Source organism: Choloepus didactylus, chromosome 6, assembly GCF_015220235.1.
Source record: "Choloepus didactylus isolate mChoDid1 chromosome 6, mChoDid1.pri, whole genome shotgun sequence".
NCBI lineage: Eukaryota > Metazoa > Chordata > Mammalia > Pilosa > Megalonychidae > Choloepus > Choloepus didactylus.
In genome coordinates, this window is record NC_051312.1 from 105692475 (window position 1) to 105709846 (window position 17372).

Below are 17372 nucleotides of genomic sequence, written 5' to 3' on the forward strand. Positions count from 1 at the left end.
CTGAGGGACCGATGTGTTCGCCCTAGATTTGAATCGCTTCCTGACTATGGGGATCTTGCGCAGCAGAGCGTCTGCCTCGCCCTTTGTATGTCTTACCTTGGCCTTCTTACCTTTGAGGCTGTGTCACAGCTTTGCCCCTTTCTTTTTACCCTCTACCTGATTGAGGGCAAGTGCAAAATTATACAGTATTATCGAATCGTTTGCATAGAATGTGTGACCTTAGTAAAGGATGAGAGGAATAGTGGACAAATCTCAAGGTGTGTGTGTGTGTGTGTGTGTGTGTGTGTGTGTGTGTGTGTGTGTGTGTGTCTGTCTGTCTGTCTGTCTGTCTGTCTGTCTGTGTCTGTCTCCAGTACCCTAATCTCTGTAGCATTGAAGCGCAGGCAACGGAAGTAATATAAATACCAATAATTTCGATCAGATCACATTGAAAACAGAAAGCACTTAAAAGTCAGAGTATCAGATAAGACCATTGATAAAATACAGTACTAGAAATGGTCACTATTGCTTTAAGATTTTGGGGGAATGGCTGTTATTTCACACTAGCTTCCACTTAATTTGTCGTTACTTAATTCTCCAAACCTGGGTCCTTTAGAAGGATTTAATCGAGTGCAGTCATACACTACACTTGCAAACAACACTAGCTTCAACTTGTATATTTTAGGAACTTGGAACATTTCAAATAACAGTAAATGCTTTTTGATAACAGGTATACAGAACAACCTTAAATGTTAGTATCAGTAACGTCTAAGCGCAAAAAGCTCTAGTGTTTCCGTGATCCCGTTTATTAAGGCGAGATTAGCTCAGTCTAATACACAATTCGAAATTGAGATGTCTAAAAAATTCGGATTGTGAGCAAATTCATTGTCTGAGTTTACTAGGATCACTGCAACAATGCTAGGATTGAAGGATATTTTAAAATACTTAAGAATATATGAGTTGTATAAAATAATGTTTGCAACTGAATCTCCTTATTAGCAAGCTAAGACTTTTAAATGGTTTTAATGTTTATTGCAAGTTTGTTTCACCAATTATGTTTTACAATAAAAAAAAATGATAAATGCTTATAGCAGATAATTTGGAAAATGCAAAAATATATTACTAAGAAAATCAACAAAAAATCCCACCACCCAGCAGTAGTACTAAATCACTAAAATAACTCGCTGGTAAATTTGTCTTGAGTGTTTTTTTCCCTAGACATTTATAGGTATTGGGGTTATACTACATATGGAAGTTTTATGTTCCTCTTGAATTTTTAAAGAAACTATGAAATGAATAAATTCATATGATTTTCAAAAGCAGAAGTACTGAGACTGTGCATTGCATTCCCAGTCACACTCTCACCTCCATTCCCATACTGGTGCTGACTACCTCCAATTGTTTGAGCAACTTCCTAGTATTTACATGCATAATTTATATAGCCTTTAAATCCAGCTTCTTCCCACTACTTTTCCCTCCTCCCCCTCATATACCCTTACTTGATATCTTGAGATTTTTCCCATGTCATGAAAGTGGTGCCATAGAGTGGTTAAGTACAGAACTTCAGAGTCTCACCAGGATTCAAATTCTGACTCTGCAATTTAGTAGCTAAATGGCCTCAATCTAATGATTTAGATCTCTCTGGGCTTTAATTTTCTCTTCTATAAAATTTAAATAATGATTTCCTACGAACTATCTGGATATTGCTAGTATTAAAACCATTGAAATAACATTTAAAGCTCTTAGTAGAGTACATTGCATTGTCCATAGTAGGTCCTCAATAAATGAAAACCATTTTTGCTTTGAAATGTTTTGCAGAAATAGAATGATTGAATGATATGCAGTCCTGTTGCTAGTCGTACTAATATTTTTATTTTATTAGACAAACATAGCTATTCCTCTATTGTTGCCACTGAAGTTGTTCACAGTATTTTCCTTTGTATATAAAATGTTCAACATTCTTATATACATATATTTGTTTGAATCTCTATTTTTCTCAGTCTAGATCCTTGGAAGTAGACTTTCTAGGGAGAAGAGTATGAATGTACTTAAAAAACTAATTATAGATCTGTGTTTTTTATGCAGTTTTATTGAGCTGTAGTCATATAACATAGTCATTCAAAGCATACAATCAGTTGTTCACAGTATTATCATATAGTTGTGCTTTCATGACCACAATCAAACTTGGAACATTTTCGTTACTCCAAAAAATAAAATAAAAATTAAAATAAAAAAGAACATTTGACATCCGAAACATCCCATTCCCCTTCTCACCCCATTGTTCGTTTACTTTTTTTTAAATACAGTTCAACTGAGATGTATTCATACCCCCTACAGTCATCCACAGTGTACAGTCATTCACGGCACCATCATACAGTTGTGTATTCATCACCAGAATCATTTTCTATACCTTTTCCTTACTCCAAAATAAAAACAAAAGCAAAAAAGAACACCTAAATCTTTCTATCCCCTCCATCCCATGCTATTCTTCATCTAATTTTTGCCCCCATTTTTCCACTCATCTGTCCATACAATGGATAAAGGGAGTGCGAGCCACAAGGTTTTCACAGTCACACAATCACAGTATGCAATCTACATAGTTATACAGTCATCTTCAAGAATCAAGGTCACTGGGTTGCAATTTGACCGCGTCAGATATTTCCCTCTAGCCATTCCAGCACACCTAAGACTAAACGTGAGCTCTGTATAGTGCATAAGAATACCTTCCAGAGTGACCTCTCAATTCCATTTGAAATCTTCCAGCTACTGGAACCTTATTTTCTTTAATCTCTCTTCCCCCTTTTGGTCAAGAAGATCCTTTCAATCCCACAGTGCTGGGTCCAGGCTCATCTCCAGGAGTCATTTCCTGCGTTGCCAGAGGGATTTACACCCCTGGGTGTCATGTCCCACATAGTGGGGAGGGTAGTGAGTTCACCTGCCCAGTGGGCTTAGAGAGAGAGGGGGCCACATCTGAGCAACAAAGAGGCTCTCTGGGGGACTCTGAGGCACAACTGTAAGTGGGCTTAGCCTCTTTCTTGCAGCTACTAGCCTTACAGGGGAAAGCCCCCAAATGGAGGGCTTGGCCCACTAAATTGGCAGTCTTCAGTGTTTGCGTAAAAATCAGCAATAGCCCAGGTGGGGAAGTCCAACACTTCTACATTTCTCCCCAGTTCCTTGGGCGGGCGGGGGGGTGGGGGTGAGGAGCTGCAAATACACTTTTACTCTCTGCCCATATCACTCTGGGATGTGTCGGGATTTCACCCCAGCCTGTACAAACACCATATCCCACTTCCCATTCATGTCTCCCTGCACCTATGATGTTCAAACAAACTGATTGTACAAAGTTAAATTATCTACTGTGCTACAGAAAATATAGATCCTGCACCAGATAAACATCTCCTTCCTTGGTCTCACACATAAATTATAATTTTAAAACCCAATCTGTATCATCCTTTACCCTTGCGCCGTATTTGCCTTAGTCCTAACCAGATCCTTTTCATTCATCTCTCTAATTATAGTCTGAATTCTTTTTCAACTGTTTCAACAATTGCCATATGGGGTAATACTGACATTCATAGCTGCGAAGTTCTATAGATCTATGTTAATTTCCAGATAGATTATACAAATTTATACTTCGAACAGCAATACATGGAAGTCCCAGGCTCACAGCGCACTTCCAGCCTTACATTCTATAACTTCTAAATAATTTTGCTTTCTTTCTATTTGTAAATTCACACCTCATGTCTTTTGCTCATTTTTCTATTGTGAAGCTAATGATTTTAATTTTGTTTAAGAGATTTTCATAATTTAAAAAATGTTGAAACTTTGACATTTTGGAAATATTTTTCTCAAACTGATCTTTATTTTTGTTTATGGTACTTTAAAATGTATAAATTTTTAATTTTTATGCAGTCAAATCTCTGCTTAGTTTTCTTTGTATTTTCTCACCAATGTTTTTATACTTAGCTCTTCCATTTCCTAGTTGAGTCATCTACTCCAATAATACTGCATACCTGCGTACATGTATATATACAGTAATTTATTTCCCTGGTTTATATTCTGTTCTATTAAACTATTATCAATTCTGTTTCCATTCATTATTTTACTTGCTTTTTTTAGGTTTTTTATTTGTTCTTTTCCTTTTTCTTTAAGTTGAAGGTTTTTTTTTTTCTCTAATGAAATGATTTAAGGTGTGAATTTGTCTTTGCATATGTCTTAGTTTGCCAGTGATGCTATAATAAGTGCCGCAGACTACTTTGCTTAAACAACAGGAATTTATTTTCTCACAGTTTGGGAGGCTAGAAGTCCAAAATCAAGGTATCAGCAGGGCCATGCTTCCTCTGAAGAGTGCAGGGTTCTGGCAATGGATTGCCAACAATCCACATAACTCAATCTCTGCCTCTCTCACATGGTCTTGTCTATCTCTCTGCCTCAGTAATCCGTGTCTGTCCACATTTTCTCTCCTAATAAAGATTCTAATTATATTGGATTAGGGCCTACCCGAATCCAGTTTTGCTTCACCTTAACTAGTAACATCTTTGAAGTTCCTATTTACAAATGGGTTTATAAACACACGACCGTGGGGGACACTATTCAATCCATAACAGCATACTTTAGTTCCCTTCACAAATGATGTAGTGTTCTCATTTTTCTTATTTTCCTAAATAGCCTGAAGTTGTGATTATGTTTTTTCCATTGACCCAGTAAGTTTTTAAAAGTGTCCTATTAAGTTTACAATTTTTATTTTTTTCTTGTTTAAACTTTGTTAGTGCCATTGTTTTACATCACTGAATCAAGGAAAAAGGGTTATATAATTTCTGTGTTTTTTAGAATGTATTAATTCTCTGTTGCATGGTATATGATTATTTGGGGTAAATTATTTGTAAAGTTGAATTGTATGTATTCTCTACACTAATTTTATGACAACTGGGGCATGTGGAAAAAAATGGGTTTGAAAGTTGGAAACATCAAAAGGTGCTTTAATTGTAATTATCTTTTTTATTATTAACAAAAGACTCAAATATGTTAACATTATACAATTATCAATTCTTTTTGGTGGGAAGTGGATATTTATTATAGTATTCTCACTACCTTTCTGCATTTAAAAATATTTCTCAAAGTGAAAATAAATTTTAGTAAGGCCCAAAGTTGCGTCTGTCTATAAAAATGAATTCAACTTTATTACTTTATTATTTAAGTTTTGTAGCAGTATTTTGTAAAAAATGAAATGTTCATTAATAAGTGAACAATCGCTCTGGAGTCTTCTTTACCCTATTTTATTTTTCTTTTATGGCAACACCACCACCTAATATATGTATTTATGTGTGTGTGTATATATGTGTGTGTGTGTATATATATGTGTATATATATATATATATATATATATATATATATATATATATATATTTGGTTATACGTTTACTGAGTGTCTTCACAAGAATGTCAGCTCCTTAAGGGATGCTGACATCCCTGTTTGTTCAGTTCTGTATCTCTATGGCCTTGAATAGCAGTGTTCCATAGAAATATAAAATGAGCCACAAATGCAAGGGCATATATACTTTTAAATTTTCTAGTAGCCACGTTAAAAAAGTAAAAAGAAACAGTTGCAATTAATTTTAATTTATTTTATTTATCAAAAAATAAATATTATCATTTCAAAAAAGTCAATATAAAATCATAAATGAGATATTTTACATTTTCTGTACTAAGTCTTCAAAATATATTGTGTATTTTAGACTTACAGCATTTCTCAATTTGGACTAGCCATATTTCAATAGTCACATATTGCTAGTGGCTGCCATGTTAGGCAGCACACTATCAACTAGTATCCATTCAATAAATGTATTTTAAGTGATTGAATGAATGAATTCTGGTAAGCCATTAAAGTGGAACACTATGAAATTTTTAAAGAGTGAAGTAGACTGGCCTGGAAAGATTTGTATGACGTGAAAAAGTAAAAAATTAAGTTCAGTTAAATTTCATTATCTAGAAACAACAACACTTATGAAATGGTATGTTTGCATGAAAGAGTGTAAATATATAAAATAATGTTTGGAAAGAAAACATAATCTTTGGGAACAGTGGCTACCTATAAAGAAATGGATAGGTTTAAGGGAATAAAGATTTTCTTCAGCTTTTTACTCTATACACTTAGGCATTTTTAAAAAATACAGTAAATGTATTCATTTTTTGATATAACTAAAATTATGAAGAGAAACAAAACAACACATTTTCTGTGATTATTTTTATCTGTTTAATCTCAAAAGTTTGTGTTAATTCACCCATTACTGTTGTGTTTCCAGCAGTTTGGGTTTAGGTGTTTTGATGTCTTATTATTCAGCATATAAAGGTACATGGCTTTTATGTTTAAATAGTTCATTATATCTGTTTTAATATAAAAGAAACTTTGTGTCCTTTAGTATTTTTTTCTTGAAATGTACTTTGATATTAATGTTTTAACTTTGCTGTTCTCTTCTTTGTATTTGCCTAATAAACCTCAGCTAGCTATATTTATATTTAACCTGTAATATTTTGTTTTATCTGTTTCTCTAATAAGCAGCATATAGATTACTGCTTTTTTTTTTTTGAGTGGCTCCAGAACTTGTTAATTACTGTCTCAGTTACTTCATGTCTACAAATCTCAGCTTTCTCATATGTAAAATTTTAATAATGAGTGTTATGAAGGTTAAATGATACAGTGCATATAAAACATATTGTAGTGTAAGTACGTAGTAATAAATCCACAAAAGTTTCACAATGAAAATGATCAGGAATAAGATGTTAAGTCCTAGTCTGTCATTTTATTTATGTTTTCTGTTTGTGTGTGGTTGTGTGTCTGCTTCTTTATTTTTTCTATTTGCTAGGTAAAGAATGAGATTTTTTGTTTGTTTTTATTGTCTTTTGTGATTTTTGAAATATTTATCTTGGTTTTAGTTTATTTCAATAGATAGTAAGTACTTAATGTGGGTTAAGTTCTGTGCTAATTGCAGGATTTAGTATTGAACCACTGATACTTTTATTTTTCTGCTGTTTTTGTACATGAATTTCTTGGGAAAATTAAACATGAATCAAATGCACCCAAGATTTTAATTCCAGGTCTTTCAACCATGCTCACAGTCATCTTTGTTCAGTGTACTTACATTGCTGTGCTACCATCACCCAACACTATGTTCCAAACCTCACATTCCTGTCTTTTCCTATCCATCTGTGGTGTTCCCTTCAGTATTTCCTGTAGCGCAGATATCTTGTTCACAAACTCTGTCATTGTCTGTTGTCAGAGAATATTTTAAGCTCTTCCTCATATTTGAAGGACAGTTTGGATGGATATAGGATTTTTGGTTGGTAGTTTTTCTCTTTCAGTCTCTTAAATATATCACCCCACTTCCTTCTTGCCTCCATGGTTTCTGTTGAGAAATCCGTATAAAGTTTTATCAAGCTTCCTTTGTATGTGATGGATTGCTTTTCTCTTGCTGCTTTCAGGATGCTCTGTTTGTCTTTGACATTTGATAATCTGATTATTAAGTGTTTTGACATAGGTTTATTCAGATCTATTCTGTATGGGGTATGCTGTACTTCTTGAATCTGTAATTTTACATCTTTCATAAGAGATGGGAAATTTTCATTGATTATTTCCTCTATTATTGCTTCTGCCGCTTTTCCCGTCTCTTCTCCTTCTGGGACACCCATGATGCTTACATTCAAGCATTTCATGTTGTCATTCAATTCCCTGAGCTATTGCTCATATTTTTCCTTTCTTTTCCCTATTTGTTCTTTTGTGTGTAGAATTTCAGGTATCTTGTTCTTCAGTTCCTGAATGTTTTTTTCTGCCTCTTGAAATCTGCTGTTGTATGTCTCCATTGTGTCTTTCATCTCTTGTGCTGTGTGTTTCATTTCCATAGATTCTGCCAGTTGTTTTTTCGAACTTTTGATTTCTACCTTATATTTGCCCAGTGTTTTCATTATATACTTCATCTCTTTTGCCATATCTTCCTCAAACTTTTTGAATTCATTTAGTATTAGTTGCTTCAATTCCTGTATCTCAGTTGAAGTCTAAGTTTGTTCTTTGACTGGACCATAACTCGTTTTTCTTAGTGTAGGTTGTAGTTTTCTTTTTTTGTTTTTTTCATTATTTAGAGAATACTTTATTAGTTTCTGTAATCAAACCCATGTAGATAAGACCTTACATATTTAGTACAGTGCATTACACTGTACAAATGGAAAAAAAATAAAGTTTAACGTTTCTAGACCAATATGGCTGTTAATTTCTGTACAATGCCAACTCAACATGGTACAACTGGGATACTTTTTCCAAAGTTGACAGCACAGCCAAAGTTTCCAAAAATTCAAATTATATATGTGTGTGTGTGTGTGTGTGTGTGTGTGTGTGTGTGTGTGTGTGTATTTATATAAAAAGACCAATAGCAGTATGTTATGCATCAATAACAGAAACAGCTTTTCCAAGTTCTGTAGTCATCTGAACAAAATTATAGAGACATCCAGCACACTCCAAGAAAAAAAAGAAAAAAGAATAAAAAAAGAAAAATCCCAGAAAACAGCAAGTTCTGTTACTGTTATGGTACCTGGCACCTATTTTTTATTAGCTTCTCAGTCGGTTGTAGTTTTCTTTTGTCTTGGCATCTGGTTTCCTTATTTATCCCGATCAGTATTCCCAGACCAGAATGGGCTAAGATCTCAGAAGGGAGCAATTTTCAGTATCAGGTCTCCCTGAGGGTTTGTCTTAGAAGATTGACACACCCTGTGAGGCCTCAAGCCGCTGTGCTTTTCCTAACCTACCCAGCAGGTGGCACTTGTCAGCTTGTGGCTCCTGACTGTTATAAGGAGGTGTGCACCCCCTTGGTCCTTAGTTTCTGTTTTCGCTGCTTTCCCCCAGGCTTTGGGGTCCGGTTCTGAATGGGAGGCTGGGAGTAGGGCTTGGCACCACCTCCTTCCTCTTAGGGAAGATACATCCCCCAGGGAGTTTTTATTTGCATTTAAATAGGCTCTTTGTTTCTCTGACTCTGCTATCTCCACCCTTGTCTGGGTCAGAGAGCTGTGAACTGAAAATGGCTGTGACTTTCTCCACTGAGCTGCCCAGGTTGAGAGAGAAAAAAATGACAGAAAGCCCTCTTTCAGGGCCAGTCCGTGGTCCCCCCAGCTTCACCCGCTGGCCTGAGATAGCATGTGGTCCTCTGGGCTCCCCCTCCTGGTACAGAGAAGTCCACCTGCTCTTTAAGTTCAATCATCACTAAAAGCCTCTGTCTGCTTGTTGGGGATTTGTAGCTTGTATTGAGCAGTCCACATTTGTTAAAACCCCAGTTGGAGCTGGACTGAGGTATATTCACTTGTTCAGAGAGTGCTGCTATCACAGCGAGGTTTTCTGGTTTAGGTTGCCATGGTGGTGGTGGTGGGGGGGGCTCTCGGCACAGGTCCACAGTCTTTACGTACAGATTTTATGCTGCGATCTCAGGCATTCCTCCCAGTTCAGGTTGGTGTATGATGTGTGGACAGTCACATTTGTGCCCTAGCAGTTATTCTAGATTATTTACTAGTTGTTCCTTGTTGTTTATTTGTTGTTCCAGGGGGACTAACTAACTTCCACTCCTCTCTATGCTGCTATCTTCTTTCTCAAGTGCCCCTATAGAGCTTCTTGACAAATAAAAGACTTATTCATTCAAGGCATTTAAGGAAATCTCTTTCCAGCCATTTGCTGACCATAAAGCTAACCAAGAAGAGGACTGAGTGGCCATGCACAACAGGAATATAGACACAGAATCATTCAAGGAAAGATACTGTACAAACAAGCAGCCACACAGAAAAAACCCTGGTTGAGGGTGGGATGGGGTGGTGATCTGATTTCCAGATTTCCAGAGTGGTTACATTACACAAAATGTCCAGGTTCAACAAAAAATTGAGACATGTAAAGAAACGGGAAAGAATGGCCCCTATACAGAACAAAAGAAGTCAATAGAAACTGTCCTGAGGAAGTACAGATGGTGGACTTACTAGACAAAGCCTTTAAATCGCTATTGTATGTATGATCAAAGAACTAAAGGGAAATATGAGAATGATGTCTCACCAAGTAGAGAATATTTATAAAGAGACAAAAGTAATTAAAAGTAAAAGAATCAAGTAAAAATTCTGGAATTGAAAAAATTCATCACATACAAAGGATTCTCAATGAGATTTAACACCTGATTTCTCATCAGAAACTATGGAAGCCAAAAGACAGATGGTACTTTCAATATGCTGAAAGAAAAAGCCTGTTAACCAAGAATTCTATTTCCAAGAGCCCCAAAGTATATGAAGGAAACAAAAGATGAAGGAAGAAATAGACTCTTCTACAATAATAATTGAAACTGTCAATACTTCAGTTTCATAATGGATAGAACAGTTATGCAGAAGATGAAAAGAAAACATAAAGCATGGACAACTCTATAAAACCAATTATACCTAACAGATAGCTATAGAATCCTCCACACAAGAACAGTAGAATACACATTCTTCTCAAGTGCACATGGAACATTCTCCATGATAGACTACGTTGTTAGGTCATGAAACAAGCCCCAATAAAATTAAAAAGGATAAAATAAGAAAAGGATGTTCTCTGATTACAATGGAATGAAATTAGAAATTCATAACAGAAGGAAGTTTGAGAAATTCACAAGTATATGGAAATTAAACAACACATCCAAAATAACCACTTAGTCAAAGAACAAACATCAAGGAAACTTACAGAATAATTTGAAATGAATGAGCACAAAATCACAACATGCCCAAACTTATGGCATGTAGCTAAAGCACTGCTTAGAGGGAAATTTATAGTTTCAAAAGCCTATATTAAAAAATATGAAAGCTCTCAAATCAACAGCCTAAACTACTTTAAGAAACTAGAAAAGAAGAGCAACCTAAACTCAAAATAAACAGAAGGAAGAAAATAATAGAGATTGGAGTAGAAATAAATGAAATGGAGAATAGAAAAATACTAGAGAAAATCAACAAAACCAAAAGCTTGTTCTTTGAAAAGATCAACAAAATTGACAAGACTTTAGTGAGACTAACCAAGAGAAAAAGAGACGACTCAAATTACTAACATCAAGAGTGAAAGAAAGGACATCACTACTGACCTTAGAGAAATAAAAAGGATTTTAAGGAAGTAGTATGACTTGTCTCTCTTTACAATCTGGAAATATCGTAAAAATCACTGCATACTTTTAAGGGTGTATTTTATGTTAAATAGATTACATCTTTATGTAAAAAAAAACCTTCTAACAGAATGAACTCCCTCCCATTTTGGCTTCTTTTTAGGTAATGATACTAACAGGTAGAAAACTAAGGAAATGTGAATTTACAAATTCTGGTTTGTCAAAAATGACTATGTGTTTGCCAATGGAGAAAGCCAAGAAGTTCTTGACCTTGAATAGATGAATCAGTTGCATGTATTTATAATCCAAGACCAACCCCTAGTGGTATAATCTTTTATCCACAGCACAAACCCTTCCAAATTCCTCTGTATTCTCCTGCTGAGAAGAGAGGGAGGGAGAGGAGAGAGAGAGAGAGACAGAAAAGGGGGGGAGGATTGAGAGATAGAGAACACTCTAAATACATAAGCCATAAGTAAACTTTTCTTTGAGTACTATGTCTAGGAAAGAAAAGTAAAAATAGATCAGAAGCTTGCTGAGATTTTAGAAACTCATCCTGCCAATGAAATCACAAACCCAGAACCAAAATAAGCCTCAGAGTATTCAAGACTCAAGAGAAGTTTTGGATTCCCAAATTCTATGAGTGCAGCCTCCAAGAGTCACTACTAATATGGACAAGGAGAAAAATGAACATTAGGATCCTTCTAGAGATAGTGATAGGAGCCTAGAGAAGAATTGGTGAGGCTGTCCCTGCTACAAAGCATAAGCAAGTCCTAATTAAGGAAACTCTCCCACACCTATGATGAGTGGACTTCACAATATCTACTCAGAGGGATTTCAGACTTGCTATGAACCAGAGACATCTGCTTATTTCACATTCTTCTTTCCAAATGGAATTGTTCTTTTCCTTTTCCATCGTTATATATTGAGTACATGTGGTGTTGCATGTAGACCTGATAGAGAGAGGACCACACAATTACCAGAAAAATCAGGAATTTTGAGTAGATTATAGTGACTGGATGGGACTTTAGAATATCTCCCTAGGAGAGGAGTGAATGATTTGGTGACCAGAAATGTATACTGTGGCAGAGTCAATGGTATGTTTTGACAAAACATTTTATTTTCCTCTTCCAAGGCATATGGGCAGACTGCTTTTCCTAGGCTTTCTTATAGGTTAGAGCAATGAGACTAGGTTATGGACAATGACATGTATATGGAAGTCTGTATGGAATTGATGCATACTACTTAAAAACGCTTGATGATTTTTGATGTTCTTTTTCTCCCTTTGGCATTACTGCAGAGGCCACAAGTTTAAGACAGCAGCATAACAGTCTAGAAAAATTTTCTGATATTTAGCACATGAATGAGAGACTTAGAACAAAGGAAGTATCCTGCCCTGTGTCTGTGTATGTGCAAAAAAGTAAATCTTTACAATGTTTAATCCATTGAGATGTTAGATTTGTTCATCACAACGGCTAGCATTACTCATCCTGATTGATATATCCCCTGAGGTGGGATTAGGTAGGTCATGTGCAGATGTTCCTGAACTTATTATTATCTGCATTTACAGGTGACTTTTCTTATAATATCTATATTTCCTATTGCTGCTGTAACAAATTACAACAAATTTAGTGGCTTAAAACAATAGAAATTTATTCTTTTACTATTCTGGAGGCCAGAAGTACTAAAATAAAGATGTTGGCAAAGCTGTGTTCCTTCTGGAGGCTATAGGGGAGAATTCATTTCCTTGGCTTTTCCATCTACTAGCAGTTGCCTATACTCCTGGCTTGTGGCCTCTTCTTCCTTCTTCAGAGCCATCAATTAGCATCTTTAAATATCTCACTCTGCCTTAAACCTTACATCACCTTTTTCTGCCTTTGAACCTCTTGCCTCCCTCTTGTAGGACCCTTGTGATTACGTTGGGCCCACATGGAGAATTCAGGATTATATTCCTATTTCAGAATCTGTAACTTAATCAGATAAGTGCAGTTCCTTTTGCAGGTAAGGTACTATATTCCCAGGTTTCATGGATTAAAACATGGGTATCTTTGGGGAGCCATCATTTAGCCCACCACAATACCATTATCTGGCACAACTGAAAATGGTGACCCATCAGTTTGGTCTTATCCAGATCTATTCTTAGCTTAACATATTCTTGAAATTATAGGTATATGAACATATTGAAGTCTCATCTTCTCTCTGATGTATTTATTTCCCCATGAAATCGTATCTTCTGAACTCCTTAATGTAACATGAGGAATTTAGGAAGTTTATGTTCCCTACATGGTGAAATGGATAAGAATACCATGAACTTTGAAGTCAGGAACGTATTAGAATCCTTGACACTTAATTACTATGTGGTTTTGGAAAGTTAGTTAAACTTATCTGTAAAATTTTAGCTTCCATTTCTGTAAAATGGATATAACATTGCCTACTTCTTTAGTTTCATAGGTTCACAGATGAAGAGGAATTGTGCTCCAGCATGGAACATATCCAGTCTCACTGATACCTAATTTAGATGATATGATTTGGAGTTTATGCTATGTGTTGGGAATTTGGGGGACCTTGGAATGAGGTGAACATATTTTGCACATGAGACAATTGTGACTCTTTGAGGGCCAAGGGGCAGACTGTGGTAGGCAGAATAATTAGAATGTCCTAATCCCTCTGATCTGTGAATATGGAAAAGGTAAGTATTGTTGCAGATGGAATTAAGGTTGCTAATAAGTTGACTTTCAAAGAGAGACAGATTGTCCTGGCTTATCCAGGTGGGCAAAATGTAATCACAAAGATCCTTCAAAGGTAAGAGGGATTCAGAAGATCAGAATGATGTGATGTGAGAAGGACTTGACCCACTGTTGCTGGCTTTGAAGATGGAGGAAGGGGACCACAAGCCAAGTATTGTGGGTGGGCCCTATAAGTGATAAAGTCATGGAATCAGATTTTCCTCTAGAGCCCCTGGAACAGAACAAAGCCCTGCTGACACCTTGATTTTAGCCCAGTGAGACCTATATTGGACTTCTGACCTATAGAATTGTGAGCTAAGACATTTCTGTTGTTTTAATCCACTAAATCTGAGATAATTTGTTTTAGCAGCAAGAGAAAATTAATATACAGTTGTCATGAGGTTTAAATTAAAAATTATATATATAAAATATTCTTAGTACAGTGACAGCTTAATAAGTGGGAATCCATATTATATTGCCTCAGATATATCTCCCCTCTTCTCAGATTTTAATAATATAATGAGGAAAATTAACACCAGATTAATAATATTAAACTTTAAGCTTTCATGTCATTTAGCTCCTCCTCAAGCTATAATTTTTGACATCTGTGTTCAGTTTTATGACAGTATTTGCAAACTGCTACTTAATCTTATGTTTAATTTGCTTTGGTGTCTCTGCCAATCAATCATTTTATTCATTTATGTTTCTTAATTACAATTAAGAGTGATCTATTTTCTGAATTCTTATATTTCTAAGAACGTCTTTTTGTAATGACAAAAAGGGGTCAAAACTCCTTTCTTTAAAATTCTTGTAGATAAAAAAAGGGTCAAAACCCCTGTTCTAGTTTGCTAGTGCTGTCGGAATGCAAAACACCAGAAATGGATTGGCTTTTATAAAGGGGGTTTATTTGGTTACACAGTTACAGTCTTAAGGCCATAAAGTGTCCAAGGTAACACATCAGCAATCGGGTACCTTCACTGGAGGATGGCCAGTGGTGTCCGGAAAATCTCTGTTAGCTGGGAAGGCACGTGGCTGGCATGTGCTTCAAAGTTCTGGTTTCAAAATGGCTTTCTCCCAGGACATTCCTCTCTAGGTTGCAGTTCCTCAAAAATGTCACTCTTAGTTGCACTTGGGGTATTTGTCCTCTCTCAGCTTCTCTGGAGCAAGAGTCTGCTTTCAGTGGCCGTCTTCAAACTCTCTCTTGTCTGCAGTTCCTGTGCTTTCTTCAAAGCATCCCTCTTGGCTGTAGTTCCTCTTCAAAATGTCACTCACAGCTGCACTGAGTTCCCTGTGCCCATCAGCTCATTTATATGGCTCCACTGAATAAGGCCTACTCTGAATGAGTGGGGCCACACCTCCATGGAAATATCTCATCAGAGTTATCACCTACAGCTGGGTGGGGCGATTTCTATGCAAACAACCTAATCCAAACGTTCCAACTTAATCCTCACTGATATGTCTGCCCCACAAGATTGCATCAAAGAATATGGCTTTTTCTGGGGGATGTAATGCATTCAAACCAGCACAACCCCTTTCTTTAAAATTCTTTTGGGTATATCTCCATTAATTTCTAATGTTTGGTATCGCAAAAGAGAACTTGGGGTATGTGCTGGTTTGAGTGTATTATGTCCCCCAGAAAAGGCCATGTTCTTTGATGCAGTCTTGTGGGGCAGACGTTTTAGTGGTGATTAGATTGGGGAATTCTTGAAGTGTTTCTGTGGGTATGTGCCCCACCCAGCTGTGGGTGATGATTCTGATTGGATGGTTTCCATGGAGGTGTGGCCCTGCCAATTCAGGGTGGGTCTAAATTCAATCACTGGAGCCATATAAATGAGCTGACAAACAGAAGGAACTCGGTGCAGCTGAGAGTAACACTTTGAAGAGGAACTACAGCCAAGAGGGACACTTTGAAGAAAGCACAGGAGCTGCAGATGAGAGACATTTTGAAGACGGCTGTTGGAAGCAGACTCTTGCTCCAGAGAAGCATAGAGAGGACAAATACCCCAAGTGCAACTAAGAGTGACATTTTTGAGGAACTGCAACCTAGAGAGGAACATCCTGGGAGAAAACCATTTTGAAACCACAACTTTGGAGCAGACACCAGCCATGTGCCTTCCCAGGTAACAGAGGTTTTCTGGACACCACTGGCCATCCTCCAGTGAAGGTACCCGATTGTTGATGTGTTACCTTGGACACTTTATGGCCTTAAGACTGTAACTGAATAACCAAATAAACCCCTTTTTATAAAAGCCAATCCATCTCTGGTGTTTTGCATTCCGGCAGCATTAGCAAACTACAACAGGGTATAAACTAATTTTTGTTTCCCTATAGGTTATCTGTGTTTCTTTGGAACATTGAGGATGGTTGTTACCTTGAAGTCACCTTGAAGTCACCTTGATCTTCAGTTTTCACTGTGAGTAGGAAAAAAAAAGAAAAAAAATCCATGGCCTCCCCAAGGTGGAATTGTTGGGGCAACTCATTCTCGCTTCCTTTGTTAAGTGTAAAACCAAATACTATCCCCAGCAGGAGGCAGGAAGGGCAAGTAAGAATGATATGCAAATAACTCTACCTCACACTTTCTGCCTCCTCTCTTCTAGTCTCCCACAGAGGACTACAAGCAGCTTTCCTTGTCTCAAACCTGTGGTCTGAATGGAAAAGGAAATAAAAAGCAAACCTTTACTCAGGTTTGCAGTCCAGATTCCCTTTTAACTAGAGGTTCTTAAAAATGAAAGCCTTAAGTAAGGATTATTGCCTATAAAATCAAATACAAATACTGTTTGAGCACATCCACTTCATCCTAAACGTCAGAGGATACCCACAGATAAAACTGCAAAAAATATGAACTCACAATAATAAGAAACAAGGACTAAAACACCATGAGTTAAATTCACCAAAAACAATAGCAAGGAAGTTTAAATTTATCAGATACAGAATAGTTTAAAGAAATAAAAGGACTGAAAACATAAGTAAAGAAAAAGAAAATTTAAAAAGCAATAAGCAATTTGAAAAAGAAGCAGAGAGAATGTCTAGAAATAAAAAGTATATGTAATTAACATTAAAATATTTGTGAATAAGCTTTAGATGGTTTTGTGAACTAGAGTATTGAAGTGAAGAAATTATGCAAATGTAAAACAGAAAAAAATGGAAAATATGGAAGACTGTTTAAGAGAAGAAGAGGTGAGAAAGTCAAACATTTGTCTTATCTGTTAAGGTGCTGGGGAGAATTAAACAGTGGTATTGTATGAAACGGTAATTGATGACAGTTTTCCAGAAATGATAGACAGCTATGTCTAGATTCAAAATCCCAATGATAAACCCCACTGAGCCATGATGTATTTGTATATATTTTATATATTGTTGAATTTGATTTGCTAACATATTCTTAAGAATTTTTACGTCTGTGTTCAGAAGGGATATTGGGCTGTAGTTTTATTTTCTTGTAATATCTTTTTCCAGTTTTGGTATCGGAATAATAGGGGACTCACAAAATGACTAGAATAGTACCCCCCATTTTTAGTGTAGACTTAGT

The 17372-nt window shown here is 36.2% G+C and overlaps 1 long non-coding RNA gene across 1 annotated transcript in view; it reads left to right on the plus strand.

Moving 5' to 3' along the window:
- LOC119538233 overlaps window positions 1-17372 on the plus strand; it is a 133108-nt gene that overhangs the window by 319 nt on the left and 115417 nt on the right. The window contains exon 2 of the long non-coding RNA XR_005217528.1: window positions 16175-16256. This is a non-coding gene — a long non-coding RNA (uncharacterized LOC119538233). The remainder of the gene's footprint in view (window positions 1-16174; window positions 16257-17372) is intronic.